Source organism: Bubalus bubalis, chromosome 5 (assembly GCF_019923935.1).
Source record: "Bubalus bubalis isolate 160015118507 breed Murrah chromosome 5, NDDB_SH_1, whole genome shotgun sequence".
NCBI lineage: Eukaryota > Metazoa > Chordata > Mammalia > Artiodactyla > Bovidae > Bubalus > Bubalus bubalis.
Genome location: NC_059161.1, coordinates 115,346,288 through 115,363,026, shown reverse-complemented (window position 1 = coordinate 115,363,026; position 16,739 = coordinate 115,346,288). Strand labels below are relative to the sequence as shown.

Here is a 16,739-nt window from a genome sequence, read left to right as displayed (position 1 = left end):
GCTGTTGCTTAAGTCCATGACAAAGTGACGAAGCTTGGGTTGTGCTGGTGTTGTCAAAGATGGGAAGACTTGATCGAATCTGGGATGTATTCTGCAAGCTCACAAGGTTTGCTGACTTCTTAGATAGGGTTTGTGAGAATGAGTTAGGAATCAAGGGGTATTCTAAGATTTGTGACCTGTACCAGCTGGTGGCTACTTCTATCCATTCCTGCCATCAGGAACTCCACAAGGAGCAGGTGTGCAAAGGAAAAAGGAGCTTGGTATTTTAGGTATGCACATGGAGATGCCGAGTAGATAGCAGGCTCTGCAAGGGGCAGGTGCTGGGAAAATAAATCCAGGCATCATCAGCATGCAGATGGTGTGCAGAGCCACATGTCTGGCCATCACCACCTATTGGGTGAAGGTGGACAGAAGAGAGAAGTGTGGACAGAGCCCCGGGGTATTCCAACATTGTGGTGTTAGAAGAGGAGTATCCAGCAAAGGCAATTGTGAGGAAGTGGATGGAGAGTGGTGAAGGAAATCTGAAAGTTGGGTGCAGACAATGCCTTGTGGAAGAAGGGAACAATTAGTATCATATGCATTGCTTAGAAGTCAAGGGAGATGAGGACTGAGAAATGGCAGAATGTACTCACATGAGACATTGGTGAGAGAGGTTCTGCCCAAAGATGGTAGATTAAGATTAGTTGGAGGACTTCCCTGGTGGTCCAGTGGTTAAGAATCCACCTGCCAGCACAGTGGACGTGGGTTCGATCCTTGGTCTGCTAAGAGTCCACATGCCATGGAACTAAGCCCGTGCCCCACAATGAGAGAAAGCCTCCATGCAGCAACAAAGACCCAGCACAGTCAATAAATAAATAAAAAAGATTAATTGGAAAGGGAGAGAATGGGTTGAAGAAATGGACAAGACTTTTAGAGAAGTTTGGCAATAAGGTTTTGTAGAATATGGGATTGATGGGAAATGTGAAGTCAAAGCGACTTTTCCCCAAAGTGTGGTCTGCATCCTGGTCACCCTTGGCCACTCCCTAGCTGTACTGCTGGGTAATTGCTAGCCTTCAAGTTCTCTTCAGGTGAAAAAAAGAAATTAGCTATGACTTGTCTCTTTTTGCGGAGCGGCTTATACATTTTGTTTCTTTAGGAGGCTTTCCAATGCTCTTGGGAAACTGGAGCCAAAGTCACCATGTTGCTAAAGCAACTGACCATCTCTGACCTTGGGAAGCATCGCCTGGAGGGGAGACCAGCTGGGAGGTCTGGTGAGGGTTCCCTGCTGCTGGTGGTGGTTTAGTCCCGCAGTCATGTCTGACCTTGGTGACACCATGGACTGTAGCTCACCAGGCTCTTCTGTCCATGGGATTTCCCAGACAAGAATACTGAACTGGGTTGCCATTTCCTACTCCAAGGAATCTTCCCGACCCAGGAATTGAAACTGCATCTGCTGCATCTCCTGCATTGGCAGGCAGATTCTTTACTACTGAGCCACTGGGGAAGCTGGGGTTCCCTGGGGACTGATAGTTGAAGCACTTACTTCTTGGAGTGTGAAACCTCCCAGGAGGAGGGGCCTGGGTATGTAGGATGATTTCTGCTCACCCCCAACCTCTCCCCAGGGACCACGAGAAGTTCTCAGAGTCCGCAATATTCTACCCTCCTTGACCAGACATGAACCTGAAGCAGGATGTCTGAATTCATCTTTTCTTTAAAATCAGAACAGGAACCAAGTTACCCCGGGGAAGCCCACATATGGCAGCCCACATAAGCCCACTTATGACCACAGTCATTATCCAAGTGAAGCCTCCACCACAAAGAAAGCTCCCTGTGGATGGAAGGAGAAGGTCAACTAATACCAGGAAGTGTGGACAAATACAGCCCAAATCCAGTTCTGGAGGGCGATACTGTCTGGGGAAAATACCTTAGCCTTTACAGCTGTGCACTTTGGACATTCTGCAAACACCCCTGCTGTTTGAGTGCAGCTGAGGCCGGGGGTCAGTTACCAGCGGGGCAGAGGAAGCAGACGACCTCAAGTGTTCAGTCTAGAAAAATACTAGAGACAGGGAAGAGCTCACCCACCTGGAAGAAAGCTGCCTGTTGCTCAGACAGGTAGCAGCAGCATCTTCTCCACCTAGTCCTGCCTTGCAGGCACGTGCCCGACTCTCCATCCACAGTTTCTCCTCCGGGTCCAGACAGACCCGCTCTCCCTGTCCTCCTTACACTAGGGGCACTCCTTGCCTTTCAGAGGGGAAAGCCTGACTCTGTGGGCTCCACTGTGTAAGATGGAAGGATTGGAGCGGACGAGTTCCATCTCCGTGTGCATCTCTCTCTCTATCTAGAGCCCCATGGCGCTTGAGAATCCAGGGCAATTCAGCGAGTGTGACCGCAGTGTTTTCTTCAACATTATTTTGCTCCCTCTGGCTTTGTCGCCAAGTGTCCGCACTGACCAGCCCCTGTTCTTGCTCCTAAGAGGCCACGTTTCTCCGTGTGTTGATGCGTTTCCTCTCTTTATCAAGGCACTTTCCTAGGCCTCTTGATTTCAGTCACTCAGGTGTTGTCATGGCAATGACATCCTCAGAAGAGTGGTGCTGCTCATGTTGTCATGGTTATAAGGACCTCTTGATGAGAGCCCCACTTCATTGTCATCACGCGGCCAGCAGCGAGGAACGCCAGGATCTCTTGGCAAGCTTGAATCCTTAGGCTAGAAGCTAGTGGTTCTGTGCCTGAAAATGCAAGGGGCAGTAATTAGGAAAATGACGCAGTCTAAAATGGTCAGATTCGATCTGCATGAAAAGGAGACTTAAAGAAGGACCATCCTCACCTCCTTCTCCTCCTCCTCCTTTTCATCATCATCCTAACAGCTAATATTTTTATTGTAGGTTGGCTGTTTTCCAGGCACTTTTCTAAATGTTTTGCCTATGTGAACTTTTGTATTCTCTTGACAATCTTCTGGTGCAAGTATTATTAATGTTCTCTTGTAGGTGGAGGAACTCAGACCCAGAGCATTCACTTAAGTAACTTGCTCAAAGACACACATGAGGCTAGGAGGTGGCTGAGACTTAAACAGCCACATTGGTTGCAGAGGCCGCACTCAGAACACATTAATCCACTGTTTGCCATTATTCCTGACAGCAAAAATCAGGATGAATCAGTCCAGCTAGTAAAGGAGAAACCAACATTGATCATCTTTTTTCCCCACTGGAATTTGAGTAGTTGATACCAATTTTAATTTTTAAAATAGTTTCATATTTTCCTTTGATTCTCTGATATGCTTGTGAGTTTAATATCGCTACTAACTTTTGCAGAGACTATGCTGGGTCTTCATCGCAGCTCCCAGGCTTCTTCTATTTGTAGCGCACGACTTTGTTGCCCCACAGCTGTGGGGTCTTCACTCCCTGACTAGGGATGAACCCACGTCTCCCTCATTGGAAGGTTGATTTCTAACCCCTGGACCACCGGGGAAGTCCCTGCTATTAATTTTATTTTACAGATGAGGAAACCCAAGTCTGGAGAATCTATGGTTTCCCAAAGAAACTTGTCTGCTAAACTGTCAGACTAGTGGTGAATATGGAGAAGGCAATGGCACCCCACTCCAGTATTCTTGCCTGGAAAATCCCATGGACAGAGAAGCCTGGCAGGCTGCAGTCCATGGGGTCGCAAAGAGTCGGACACAACTGAGCGACTTCACTTTCACTTTTCACTTTCATGCATTGGAGAAGGAAATGGCAACCCACTCCAGTGTTCTTGCCTGGAGAATCCCAGGGACGGGGGAGCCTGGTGGGCTGCCGTCCACTGGGTCACACAGAGTCGGACACGACTGAAGCGACTTAGCAGCAGCAGCAGCAGCGGTGAATACGTGACTATCTACAGATTCAGAATCAAGGCTTTTGTTCCATCCCAATGCCCATCCTACCAAGGGATGTGGCCCAAAGACAGGCTCTGGGGAGAGGAATAGCCGAAGCATCTCGGGGGAGAGTTGCCCGCAGCCACCTCTGTCGGTGACAGAAGGGATGAATGGCAGGTCAGCCTGTCACTCAGGTGGACATCTGCCCTCTCCCGCCTCCTCCTTCTGTGTGTAGTGACTCCATGGTTTCAGCAACGGCTTCTTCCATCCATCGCAGTGCACGCGGCAGAGGGCAACCTGCCCGCCATCCTGACTGCTGTCATTGGCTCTGCTCCTGTGAGCAAGCAAGCAGTGTAACCTACGTGGGAGAATCCCAATAAAAGGTGAATTACAGCTCCGTGTTTATGCTGATTTTCAGAAAATGACAATTAGACACATGTAAGTTACTTAGAAACCAGCCTCTGAGAAGGGACAGCTATCATAGCAGAATGCACAGACCCCTAAGAGTTGGTAGGCCTCGTTCAAGTCAAGGGGCTTGGAGGGAGATGTGCTGGGTAGGGGGTGGCCGTGAGGTTCATAAAGGTGATAAAAACGATAACAACAAAGGCCTATGGTGCTAACATACTACTGTATGTTAGCGCGTTCCCTCTTCTGACTCATTCAATCTTTGGAACAAAGCTGTGAGTTGAGATTCTGCTGTTAATCCATATTTGACAAATGAGGAAATAGGCGCAGAGTTGCTCAATAACCTGCTGAATGTCAGGTAGCTGCTAAAAGGTAGACCTGGAAACCGACCTGCCTTCCGAGTGTGTCTTTAGACGCTGTCACGCTGTCTGTCATGGCTTGGGCTGGGTTCCGGGAACTGGGCCTGAGCTTAGAGGCTTGAGAAGATGAACTTTCACCACTCGAGCTCTGAATATACCTCTTTCTGTGCAGAGTTCCCTTGCTCACAGTGCCCACCCTCGGAGCCTTGGTCATCTCACCTGGAAAGGGAGCATCCTGATAGGATGGCCATCCTGAGTTTCTTGTAAGGATGGTGTGAGTGACCACATAAAGGCACGCCCTTTGATTGGCCCAGGAACAATGCCCTGTGAGCGTTTGTCTTGGTAGTGGTGGCATCATGGTGGTGCAGACGTCAGCATTACCAGGCATAACTCCCCTGTCCTTGGCCTTAGCACCTTATCTTACTTTCAAAGATAAGCAGGCTGCTCAAAACATCCGTAGAATGTGTCAGAGGTCATGTGTAGCAGGTGAGGTGTGGACGCCCAGTCCCGTGCCTTTCCAAGCACCCCATCTCATGTAGCACAGAGTTGTTCCCACACTGTCTTTACACGGCCTTTTGGTAGAAGGGCCACCATTTCCTTTGGACAGCCCTTTCCAGAGCCTCTTCTAATGGCCCTGGTGGCCACTGGAGGCTCCTAGCATATGCCCCTTAAGTGGATACAGTGAATGCCTGACTGGTAATAAGGGTCTCCTTACCACACTTTCATTCTTCTGCAAAAAAAAAAATCAAGTTCACAGCAGCATGTGAGTGGCACTGACATATATACACTACCTGTGGAAAATGGATAGCTAGCGGGAGGCTGCTGTGTCAACAGGGAGCTCAGCTCGGTGCTCTGTGGTGACCTAGAGAGACGGGATGGGGTGGGAGTCAGGGAGGAGGTGCGAGAGGGAGGGGATCCGTGTATGCTTATGGCTGATTCACATTTTTGTATGACAGGAACCAGCACAACATTGTAAGGCAATTATGCTCTAATTAAAAAGAAATTAAAAAAAAACAGAGAGATTTAACCAAACATAATACATTTTTTTTTAGGTTTTAATAACAGAAAGCACAAATAGAAAATTCCCATTTTACTCCAAAAGGACAATTATCAGGCCTGCAATGAATCATGATTGAGTTGGATGGGTTCTGTTCTTGTCATTTCTGTGTAAGTGGTGTTCTAGCTACATGAAGTGTGTGTGTAGCTGTGAACTGCGAGTCCAGTCTGCAGGAACAGGGGACCTGACAAAGACACCCACCTCCAGCTCTACTTCCAAGAAATGCAGCTTAGAAACAGGGTCTGTGCTGCCCATGGGACTTGGTCATGGCAAGATGCTCTGCAGATATCCAGGTACGATGCTTAACCATCCGCTCTGGGGAAGTGTCCACCTGCCTTTTAAGATAAAGCTCTCTTCTCTGCCTGGCCAGCTGTTAGGGCAGCCAGCGGGGAAGATGCAGCTTGTCTGCTGCCTCGTGGGCACCACAGCCGCCAAGGGAGTTGAAGGCCAAGTGGGAGAGGGCCAGGAGGCTCACAGTGGCGTCTCCGTCAAGATGCAAGTTAGACACAAAAGGAAACTGGAAGCTTCCTGTTAAGCTGTCATCGCCCTCCCCACGCCTCGTCTGGGAGAGTTCTCCAGCTGAGAGCGCAGAGCATCCAGCCCTGGGGAGCTGTCCCCATCTTGTGGACTATAAACTTCCTGCTGCGAGGAGGATAAAGGGAGGAGGTGCTTGCCAAGTGCACCAAGGGAGAAATGTAAGTGATTCAACATCTGAAGACAGGCCTCACATTGGGGAGCATGTTTGTGCGTGCTCACTTGCTCAGTCAGTCCTGTCTGACTCTGTGCGACCCCATGGACTATAGCCTGCCAGGCTCCTCTATCCATGGGATTCTCCAGGCAAGAACACTGGACTAGGTTGCCATTTCTTTTTCCAAGGAATTTTCCTGACCTAGGGCTCGAACCCACATCTCCTGTGTCTCCCGCATTGACAGGCAGGTTCTTTACCACTAAGCCACCTGGGAATCCCTAGGTAGGGAAGAAGAGGAGGAGACAGTAAAGAATGTGATGGGAAGCTGGCAGCAGATAGATCATTGGGTCTTCACTGAAGAGTTTCCATGTGAATCAGAGTAACCTTCCAGAGCATTCCATCAGACACCTGTTTTCATGGAAAGCTTGGCTATCTGTGTCCCTACCCAGGAAGGGAAATCCTCCCATGCATAGATGCCCACCTGGCAGCCCAGGGCACACAGGACGAGAGCAGGGGTCAGGGATGCAGGGACTTGAAAAGCGCAGCTGTGGGAACCCTGGATTTGACTCTTTGCTCTGCCGGTTACTGAGTGGGTGACCCTCCTGAAGCCAGTGGACCTCCATGAACCTCTGCTGCCTCTTCTATAAAACAGGATCAGAGCATGGAGTTTAGTAATCCCACATTCTGGGTGCTTGGTCAACAGGAAAACATTGTGTGTGTGGTCCTTTATTAATAACCAGTTCTGCATGAATCATGCATATTCTCTGGAGTGATGCCAGGAAAGTCATGAAGGCGGGGAGAGGGGAACATGACCCTGGCACAGGGCAATCTTCTAAGACAAAGATGCCTTTATGTTTTTGCAAGACAAACTGGAAAAGCAAATGATGCAACCGCTGCTTGTGACCGTTGTTATAACAACAGCGATTATCCTGTGTTCCCGTTATCTAAGTTGTTCGTTTATCGATGTGGCATAATTAATTTCAGAGTTCTCCTAAAGCATTTCACAAATGCTACCTAGATTGTTGCCCAAATGAGGAGAGTTGCGTCTGGAAATTGTTTGAAAGGAGCAGAACAATGGGCCACAACCTCACGAAACAGAAATTACAGAAATCAAAAGGGGAATTGTAGGGCAATAGGAAGATGAGGGTTGGGGCTCGTTTTAGGATGCAGCTGGGATCTTCGGCTTCCCCTGGACTCAGGATCTGCAGACCAGGGCTGGTTCTCCGTGTCCTATTTCACTGCGGCAGAGATGAGGCTGGTAGGTGGGCCGCATCCCACGTGCTGGCTGCTTTTGAACCTGTGAGCTCAGAAGGAACTTTACATTTTTAAATGGCTGAATTTAAAATGAAAGGATAGGACTAGTTCATGACAACCGCACGCTATTTGAAATTACAATGTTTTATGAGAACATAAAACATAGTATGATAAGAACCACCACACCCCTTGGCTTATGGTGTCTTTCCTCTTCCAGTGTCAGAGCTGAATAGTTTCCATGAGGTCCTATGTCCTGCAAAGTCTAAAATATTCATTATCTGCTTCTTAGGAGAGAAGTTTGTCAGCATCTGCAATATGTGAAGAGTAACTCTTTTTAAGAAACTTTTGAAAAATCCTTTTACAGTGATAGGTTTACAGTATCTTGTTAGTTTCAGGTGTACAACAGTGATTCAGATTTACATATATATATATATATTCACATGTATTATAAATATATATAATCTTTTCTTACATTCTCTTCCCTTATAGGTTATTACGAGATACTGAGTATAGTTCCTTGTGCTGTATAGTAGGTCCTTGTTGGTTATCTAGTTTTTATACACAATAGTGTGCATCTGCTAATCCCAGTCTCCCTGTTTATCCCTGCTTCCCCTTTGGTAACCATAGGTTTGTTTTCTTCATGAGTCTATTTCTGTTTTGTAAGTTGATTCCTTTGTCTCATTTCTTTAGAGTACCCACATAAGTGATATCGTATGGTATTTGTCTTCCTCTGTCTAGCTTACTTCTCTTACTGTGGGCCTCTCCAGGTCCATTCATGTTGATGAAGACTGACTCTTGACAGTTCTAATTGCTGCTATTAACACTCTTAATTTTATCCCTGAACCTCCCTGGGTTCCCTTTCCCACCCTTCTGTGAACTTGCAATTATGGCAGTTTTCATCCGTATTCACAGTGGTCCTTCCAACGGTGGTCCTTCCAAGGCGGCCCATGCCTTCCTCACGGCCCCCCACTGGCTCGCAGATGCCACGCTCCACCTGACGGCTCTGTCTTACCTTGGTCTTGACCTCTGCTGTCACAAGGCTCTTACTTTCTGGGCCCTGGAGGAGTGCTTCCCTGATTCTCACGCTATTCTGCCTTCCACTGCCTTTGCCTTCTTGCAAGCCACCTTTGCCTGGAAGGATCACAGCAATCCAGCCCTCACCTGGGTCTTTGATCTTATAAGCTTCAAACATGATTGCTCCTCAGTTGTTGATTCTGATTTTCCCCTTGGGGAAGCTGTTCAGATGTTGTTGCTCTTTCTCTTGTTCCCGTGGTAGCATCTGATTCTGCCTTCACTCCTGGTCTTAGTACTGGGTATCGTCTCCTGGGAGGAGCAGGTTTGCCTTAAATCAGCACCTTCTGACCACCCTTCATGAGTGCAGACACCTTAGTGCCTCTGGTTTTGCATCGTATCTGACCACCAGTGGCACTGCCCCCTGCCTCCTGTTTTGTCTAAAATCTGTCTCTTGCACTTTTATTTGTGAAGCAGAGGCGACTGGTCTTATGAGCCCTTACGGTCATACAGATTCTACTCAGTTTATGACTTTCCTTTTGAAATTCTCAGGCATCTGCTAGATGAATAGTCTTTCAGAATCTCATCATTGTGATTTCATAGTTTCAAAAATACTTTCCACATTATTATAATAATAATTTGACTAAAGAGAGAAAAGGATCAATCTGTCCAAGAGATTTCTTTTCTATTGAGATGCATGTTGAAATCCTGTCACTCACTTTCAAAGGTGAATCCCAGTCTTTACATCAAAAAAATGAATGAGTGGTTCTTGCTAACTGTTGAAATTACAGATGTCATCTCTATTCTTCCCAACTTTCCTACTTCTAAAAATGTTTAATATATGATTGCAAAAATTATAGTCATAAACTTAACCTTGAGAAATAGGTTTTCAGTTTTCAAAAGTTGGGAAAAATAAGATATTGAGTTTAAAAAGCTAGGCCTTTGGTGAACGCCCAGCAAATGGGCCTTATCGTAGACTAATTCTCACCCTAGGACAAAACCAGATTTGTTCATTCATTTCCCTCTTTCCTGTGATTCATAGAGTTCCCTGTGATCTTAAGATTCTGTTTTAGCAGATGTCAGAATCACAGTACTCCCCTTCTGTCAGTGGGATAAATTCTGGAACAAAGCCTGGACCCTAAAGTCAACCCACAGGGTTTCCTGCAGCTGGGCAGTCATTTCTGCTTCCATGTTTATTAAACATCATTATAGCCATCTTTGGTGATTCTGGAAGATGCTGGAGTCTGATGGTGACATCAGTGGGAAGCAGAATGTACAATTGAACACCTATCAAGCTGTCACGGTTCTGTGCGTGTGTGTGTGTGTGTGTGTGTGCACACGTGTGTGTCTGTCTTTATGTCCTATGCATTTCTAACCTCCACATTGTTCCTCCTCTTGTGTTGTAATCACATTGAATGGAAAAGTGAGGAGGTTTTACAATTAGCTGATGCCTAGAATGTGGTACTTTGGGTAATACTGAAATAGGAGGGAAACTATCAAGATGAAATTCTTTGTCTTTTCTCCATGTTCGTTTATTTTTTCCTCTCTCTATATACCACTAAAGAATCTGATGCCCTGGGAGCATCCCTTGGGCTTTTTGTCAGGTCACTGAGGTAGTCTCTCTTGAGACATGTGGAACTCAGAGGCCATCCCCACCAGAAGCATCGATGGTTAAACAGCTGACAGAGTCAGGTGCGGGATGTTTTTTCAAGACAGCTCCCCAGACGCTCTATGGGCCTGCTTATTAGTTCATTGGGGTTATTAAAAGTGAGCCCCCTGGGAAGGTGCAACTAATTAAATGTTCACCTTGGCATAGACCATCTATTTGAACAATATGGTGCTGTTGACAAAGACCAGAATTTTAGTGAACCCCTCATCCATCAGCAGGGCTGCCTTTGCTCTCATGAAGGTGCCTGTTTAAAAAACCATCACACTTTTTGACTAAAGGAGCATGCATAAGTATTTTAGTCAAAAAATTCAATGGCTTTATATATATATATATATATACACACACATATGTGGGGGTTTCCCAGGTGGCTCAGACTGCTAAGAATCTCCCTGCAATGTGGGAGGCCCAGGTTCAATTCCTGGGTCAGGAAGATGCCCGAGAGAAGGGAATGGCTACCCATTCTAGTATTCTTGCCTGGAGAATTCTATGGACAGAAGACCCTGGCAGGCTACAATCCATGGAGTCACAAAAGAGTTGGACACAACTGAGCGCCTAAACAACAATAGACATATTACTCATCTGATTCATGATACTTTGATCCAAATGGCTCTGTACAAATGTAAAAGCCATGCTTGAAGAATGAGCTTCTTGTCATTGAAATTGTTAAGAAAACATCGCCAAGAAACTTGTTTGGAGCTTTTATTCTTTGCCGGGTTGGCAAAGTGCTCTCCACTTGTGGTTGCTTTTAATGTTCATTACAGCCCAGTGAGGTAGGTACCATTATAATCTCCATTGTACAGATAAGAAGCTCTGCTGAAGCTCAGAGAGGTCAGGACCCTTCAAAGTCACACAGTAATAACAGCTGTTGTTATTTTTCATTAACTTGCATGGTATCTATAGAAACTGATTTCACATAGAAAGAAGACAACACAATAGAAAGAGAATAGATGTGGAATTAGACAGACCCATGTTTGTGTGATTAACCTTTTGCAGCCTGTTTCTTCATTTATTAATTGGGAATAATACGGGCACTTCTAACTAGGACTGCATAAGTATCTTGTGTCATTTATAGGCACCAAGGAGCATTAATTAACAGATGCAATGATCACTAGTATTATTATGAAGACACATGGGGAAGACTATCTGTACATGTTACCAACTTACAAATGGACAGAGCAATGATGAGAATTTGAACTGAAATTAGAGAAAAAAGAAGCCTGGTACTGTGATGGGAAGGCAAGAGACAGCAGAACTGGTCTTGTGGGCTGTGCTGGTCTTGAGACGTGCCCACGGATTCTTTGAGCCCCTCCCATGAGATGGAATCCCAGCCCTTCCCTGGATTGCTGGCGGCTTTCCTGACTCCCCTAATGCATGGAAGGAGGTAGAAGCCAGGCTGGAGATGTGAAAGACCAGGTTCTCAAATCCTGTGCTGCCTTCTGGCGGCACACAGGTTGGAGAGCCATCAGCCACCATAAGAGAAACACAGTTGCCCTGAAGATGCTGCGGTTGAGGCTATATGGACAGACCCCAAGGAATGCTAGATTCCGAGGCTTGGCTGTTGGAGTCAGTAAACAAACCTTGGAGAGAACCTCAGCCCAGCCCAGTCTCAACCTCATGCAAAACCCTGGCCAGACCTCCCACGTGAGCCCAGAAGACCCCAGCATCATGAGAAAAACAATTCAAGCACCTTGGAAATACTGCCTGTTCAGTTAGAGACCACAGCAACAAAGCAAATATCTCAATTAAGCAAGTCACAAAGTTTTAGGTTTCCCAATGCATATAAAAGCTATATTTCCACAACACTGTAGTCTAGCAACGGTGCAGTAGCATTATGTCTAAAAGTCAATGTATATACCTTAATTTAAAAGCACTTTATTGCTAAAAAATGCTAACCATCATCCGAGCTATCAGCAAACTGCAGTTGTTACATCAAAGATTACCAATCACATAACAAATACAATAATCATGAAAAAGTTTGAAATACTGCAAGAATTACCAATATTTGACACAGAGACACAAAATGAGCAAATGCTCTTGGAAAAATGGAGCCCATAGACTTGATCAACATACAAACTTTCAATTTGTAAAAAAAAAAAAAAAAAAAAAAAAAAAATGCAGTTATCTGTGAAGCAGAATAAAGGAAGACGACTTATCCATGTATGACTATTGCTGCTGTATGCCTGGCTTGGGGTGGACTTTCCTTAGCAATAAGTTACTGAAATGTGGGCACATAAAAGAGAGTAAAAACTAATACAATTTTGTAAAGTTTAAAAATAAAATTAAAAAAAAATTTTTAAAAACATAAAGTTTACTTATGATGGGAAAAAAAAAAGAAAGAAAATTCCTCACTTAGCTATGGCCTTCTTTTTCTGTTTCCTGCTTTGGTTTCTCCTTCCTGCTTCACTTTTTCCTTCTCTTCAAGCACGTGTGCTGTGTGCGCTCCCTTACTCTGGTTTCTGACTCTTTGCGACCCTTTGGACTGTAGCCTGTCAAGCTTCTCTGTCCATGGGATTTCCCAAGCAAGAATACTGGAGTGGCTTGCCATTTCCTTCTCCAGGATCTTCCCGATCCAGGGGTCGTACCCACGTCTCCTGTGTCTCTTGCATTGCAGGTGGGTTTTTTACCTGCTGAACCATCGGGGAAGGTAGACCTAATGATCTTGGTCCCCTGAGGGCCTTTTTGGTGCCTGAAGGTGACAATCTGGTCTCCAAGCGTTCCTCCCAGATTTGAGTCATTTTTGGTGAGCCTGGTGTTTGCATTTGATGACAGGGAGCTTCCAAAAGCTCCGAGGGTTAATTCAGGCCTCTGTGTATGTTCTGAGAACTGCCTCACTGCTTTGTCTGCCTTTGGGCCACAGTGCCCATAAAATGGAGGAAATTTGGAGAAGACCGTAGGTAAAGGTCCTGAGTTTCCCAACCCAGACATTCCTGTCCTCATCCCTCATAAATCCCATTAGACTTGAGACCTAGGCTGAGGGGTCCTCCGTTATCACAGTGTCATTCCCTCTTCCTTACATCCACAGGCAGAGGCCCGGGCCACCTTGCCTGTCCTTCTCTATAAATCAGAAGCAGGGCAATAGGAAGCTGGGGGATCTCTGTGTCTGCATGGCCAGAGGAAACCAGGCTGCCGGGAGAGCTTTGGAACACTTGAGCAGAGGAGCCTCACTTGGTCCTCCTCTGTCAGCCAGTCCCAGGCCTGGGCTCCAAGTCAATTAACTGAACCGTTTCAACAGGCTTGAATTCTGTCAGCAGCTCAACCATCCCCTTGTTTACTGTTGAAATAATTACTACTTTGCCATAATATTAGCTCTGAGCCGTGACTCCATTACCATTATCACCGGAATATTACCCATTTATTATCTCCCAGCAACCCTGGAAGATGAATACTGGGCTTCGGAGACCCATCGCTGTTGGGCAGACAGGATCTGGGTGTGCATTGTTTAATGAGGTAAACTGCGCTCCGGCCAGCTCTCACTTGGCTGCAGCGCCTCCACTCCATCACTCTTAACCTGTAAATCTGCCACAGTTTTTGATGTGAATCAGCGAGGAGGGGCAGCACCAATTGAGGAGGGAACAGAGCCTGGAGGAGACGAGGGGGAAAGGTGCAAGTGAGCTCTGTCCTGTTCCTGGGTGTGTTCGTGGCTGACTGGGAAGCCTGAGAGGCGTGGTTGTACCCCCAGAAACAGGAGGAGGAAGCGGGCAGTGTTCACACAGCCTCTGATCCTTGGGTCACAAGTCCTAAGAAGATGCTAAGATGATGTGATGGTTTCGACATAATCAGAACACCTCCTCTCTCCCAGCTCAGGAGTCGTGGGTCCACAGAAAGCATTTTCTCATCACTCTTGGTGTTTTGCTGCTTCTGTTCTGCATCCTTGGCGTGGCCACCACCTCTCACCCCCAAAAGACCAGGAGAAGCAGAAGATAGAGCTGGAAGTCGAGAGTGTCTTTTTGCCTGAGTGTGGGAGAGGCTCCCGGAAACAGCCAGCCCTCCCTGCTTTGCTGAGCACATGGGAGCCCCGCATGTGGGTGCACAGAGCTCTTTGCCGTTGAGAAAACACAGCTGGAGACATTCTAGGGGACCAGGGAGCTGAGCAGCAGATGAAAGAAGAGCCTGCAGCCCTCCCTTGTCAATGCCATGCCTGCTTCTCAGACTTTTAAGGTGCACAGAAACCACCTGGGGATCTTGTGAAAATGCATCCTCAGGTTCAGTAGGTCAGGTGGGGCTGGAAATTCAGCACTTCTAACCAGCGGGGCTGAGGCTGCGGGGTCCACAGATTCACCGCAGGGGACGTGAGGCCCACGGGCAAGGGGAGCGGCTCCTGGCACAGAGGGAGCCATGTCTCAGGAATGCTGGCGCTGGCTTGGCCCAATTCAGACATGGGCAGGTGGGGTTGTGTGGCTTTTGCTCCATCACATGCTGGTGGCTTCCATACAGGCTGGGGGTGAGCAAGGCGTGAAAACTTCTCAGAAGTAATATTCCAGGAGCAAGCGAGAGCAGGAAGCCTGCCGGAAATCAGTGCCTTCGGTGTTTTCTAGGATATTTTGATGTAGACCATTTTTAAAAGTCTGTATTGAATTAGTTACAATATCGCTTCTGTTTTATATTTTGGTTTTTGGTCTGGGAGGCATATAGGATCTTAGTCCCCTGACCAGGAATCGAACCTGTACCCCCTGCATTGGAAAGTGAAGTCTTAACCACCAGACCCCCAGGGAAGTCCCTACTTTCAGTTTTTCAGGTTGAGAACATTGTATTCCTGAAGTGTCCTAAGATTGCTTTTATAGTATAAATTGTCAAAGAAGCAAAAGAACTTGAATATAACTCTGGACTCTTGAACTCTCCATGCAATCTTGTTCTTCAAAGAGAATTACACTTTCTGCCATGTCACTTGTGCGTTTCCCCAAATAACCTCTTCTCTCGATCTTGAAAACCTTCTCTCCACAGAAGCTAAGTAAAATTCAGACTTCAATGTTTCCTTTTATCATGCCCAGGTAATTAGGGTTGAACTTAACAAAATTGCTCCAGAAAGTTATATATATTTTTTTAAGAGTAGAGCTAATGTGCTTCTCTAAAACCTGTCTCAGTTTACCTCCTGTCTGTCTTGGGGTAATGCTGAGTTTTACTGAAAGGGAGAAGAACAGGGAGAGGGAGAAATCTTTGTGATTTAGTAAGTAATTTCAGGAACAACGGGAACTGGCAGACAGGATAAATTTGGAATATATCTTACTGTGTACCAAAGCTTTTCATTGTATTCATCAGAAAACTTATTTTTATCTCAAGATATACATTGCAAGTATAATATCAGGGTTTGCATGTGTGTGTGTGTTTCATTCTTTATAAGACTAGAATAACAATAATAATTTTCCTTTTAAATGTAATTATAATTAAAGAAAAAGAACAGATAATTTTCTATTGTCTCCAAAACTGTTCCAGCAGTGGTTGGATAACATGTGTATGGTTTGAGAGCATAATTCCTTCCTTGGTTCATTTGCCCACCCGTTCACTCATCCAAACATCCATACATTTGTCCATCCATCCATGGAGATAATTATTTAGCATCTACTAGGTTCATGTATGGATGTGAGAGTTGGACTGTGAAGAAGGCTGAGCGCTGAAGAATTGATGCTTTTGAACTGTGGTGTTGGAGAAGACTCTTGAGAGTCCCTTGGACTGCAAGGAGATCCAACCAGTCCATTCTGAAGGAGATCAGCCCTGGGATTTCTTTGGAAGGAATGATGCTAAACCTGAAACTCCAGTACTTTGGCCACCTCACGTGAAGAGTTGACTCATTGGAAAAGACTCTGATGCTGGGAGGGATTGGGGGCAGGAGGAGAAGGGGACGACAGAGGATGAGATGGCTGGATGGCATCACTGACTTGATGGACGTGAGTCTGAGTGAACTCTGGGAGTTGGTGATGGACAGGGAGGCCTGGCGTGCTGCGATTCATGGGGTCGCAAAGAGTCGGACACGACTGAGCAACTGAACTGAACTGAACTGAACTGAGGTTCCCCTAACCGACTCTAGTATTCTTGCCTGGAGAATCTCATGGACAGAAGAACCTGGCAGGCTATAGTCCATGGGATGTAAAGTCGGACACAACTGAAGTGACTCAGCATGCACGCAGGTTCCCCTAAAGCTAGAAGAAAATAGAGGAAAAATAAAAATAAATGAGACATGATCACTATCCTCAGGGGTTTCACAGTTTAGCAGGAGAAGCAGATACATAAAATGTTGGTTGGGATACCATTTGCTTCCAATCATGTCTCCTTCCCCCAGTCTTGAAAACAGTTTGCTTTATTGAGATCGCCTATTCTCTTTTTAGTGAAACATAGACAAATGGTTATGTAGAATCTAGAAGAATGATACTTAAGTAGTGATTATCACAACCTTATTGAGAGCGGAGTTTCCAACACAGTTGCATCACTAGCTGTTTGTCTTGACTTCCCCAGCCTCAGAACTGGGCTAAGTGTCT

At 46.1% G+C, this 16,739-nt stretch overlaps 1 protein-coding gene across 5 annotated transcripts in view; it reads left to right on the top strand.

Moving 5' to 3' along the window:
- The window catches only part of NTM (neurotrimin), a 953,690-nt gene that overhangs the window by 847,508 nt on the left and 89,443 nt on the right, over nt 1–16,739 (top strand). The gene's annotated exons all lie outside the window — the stretch shown is intronic.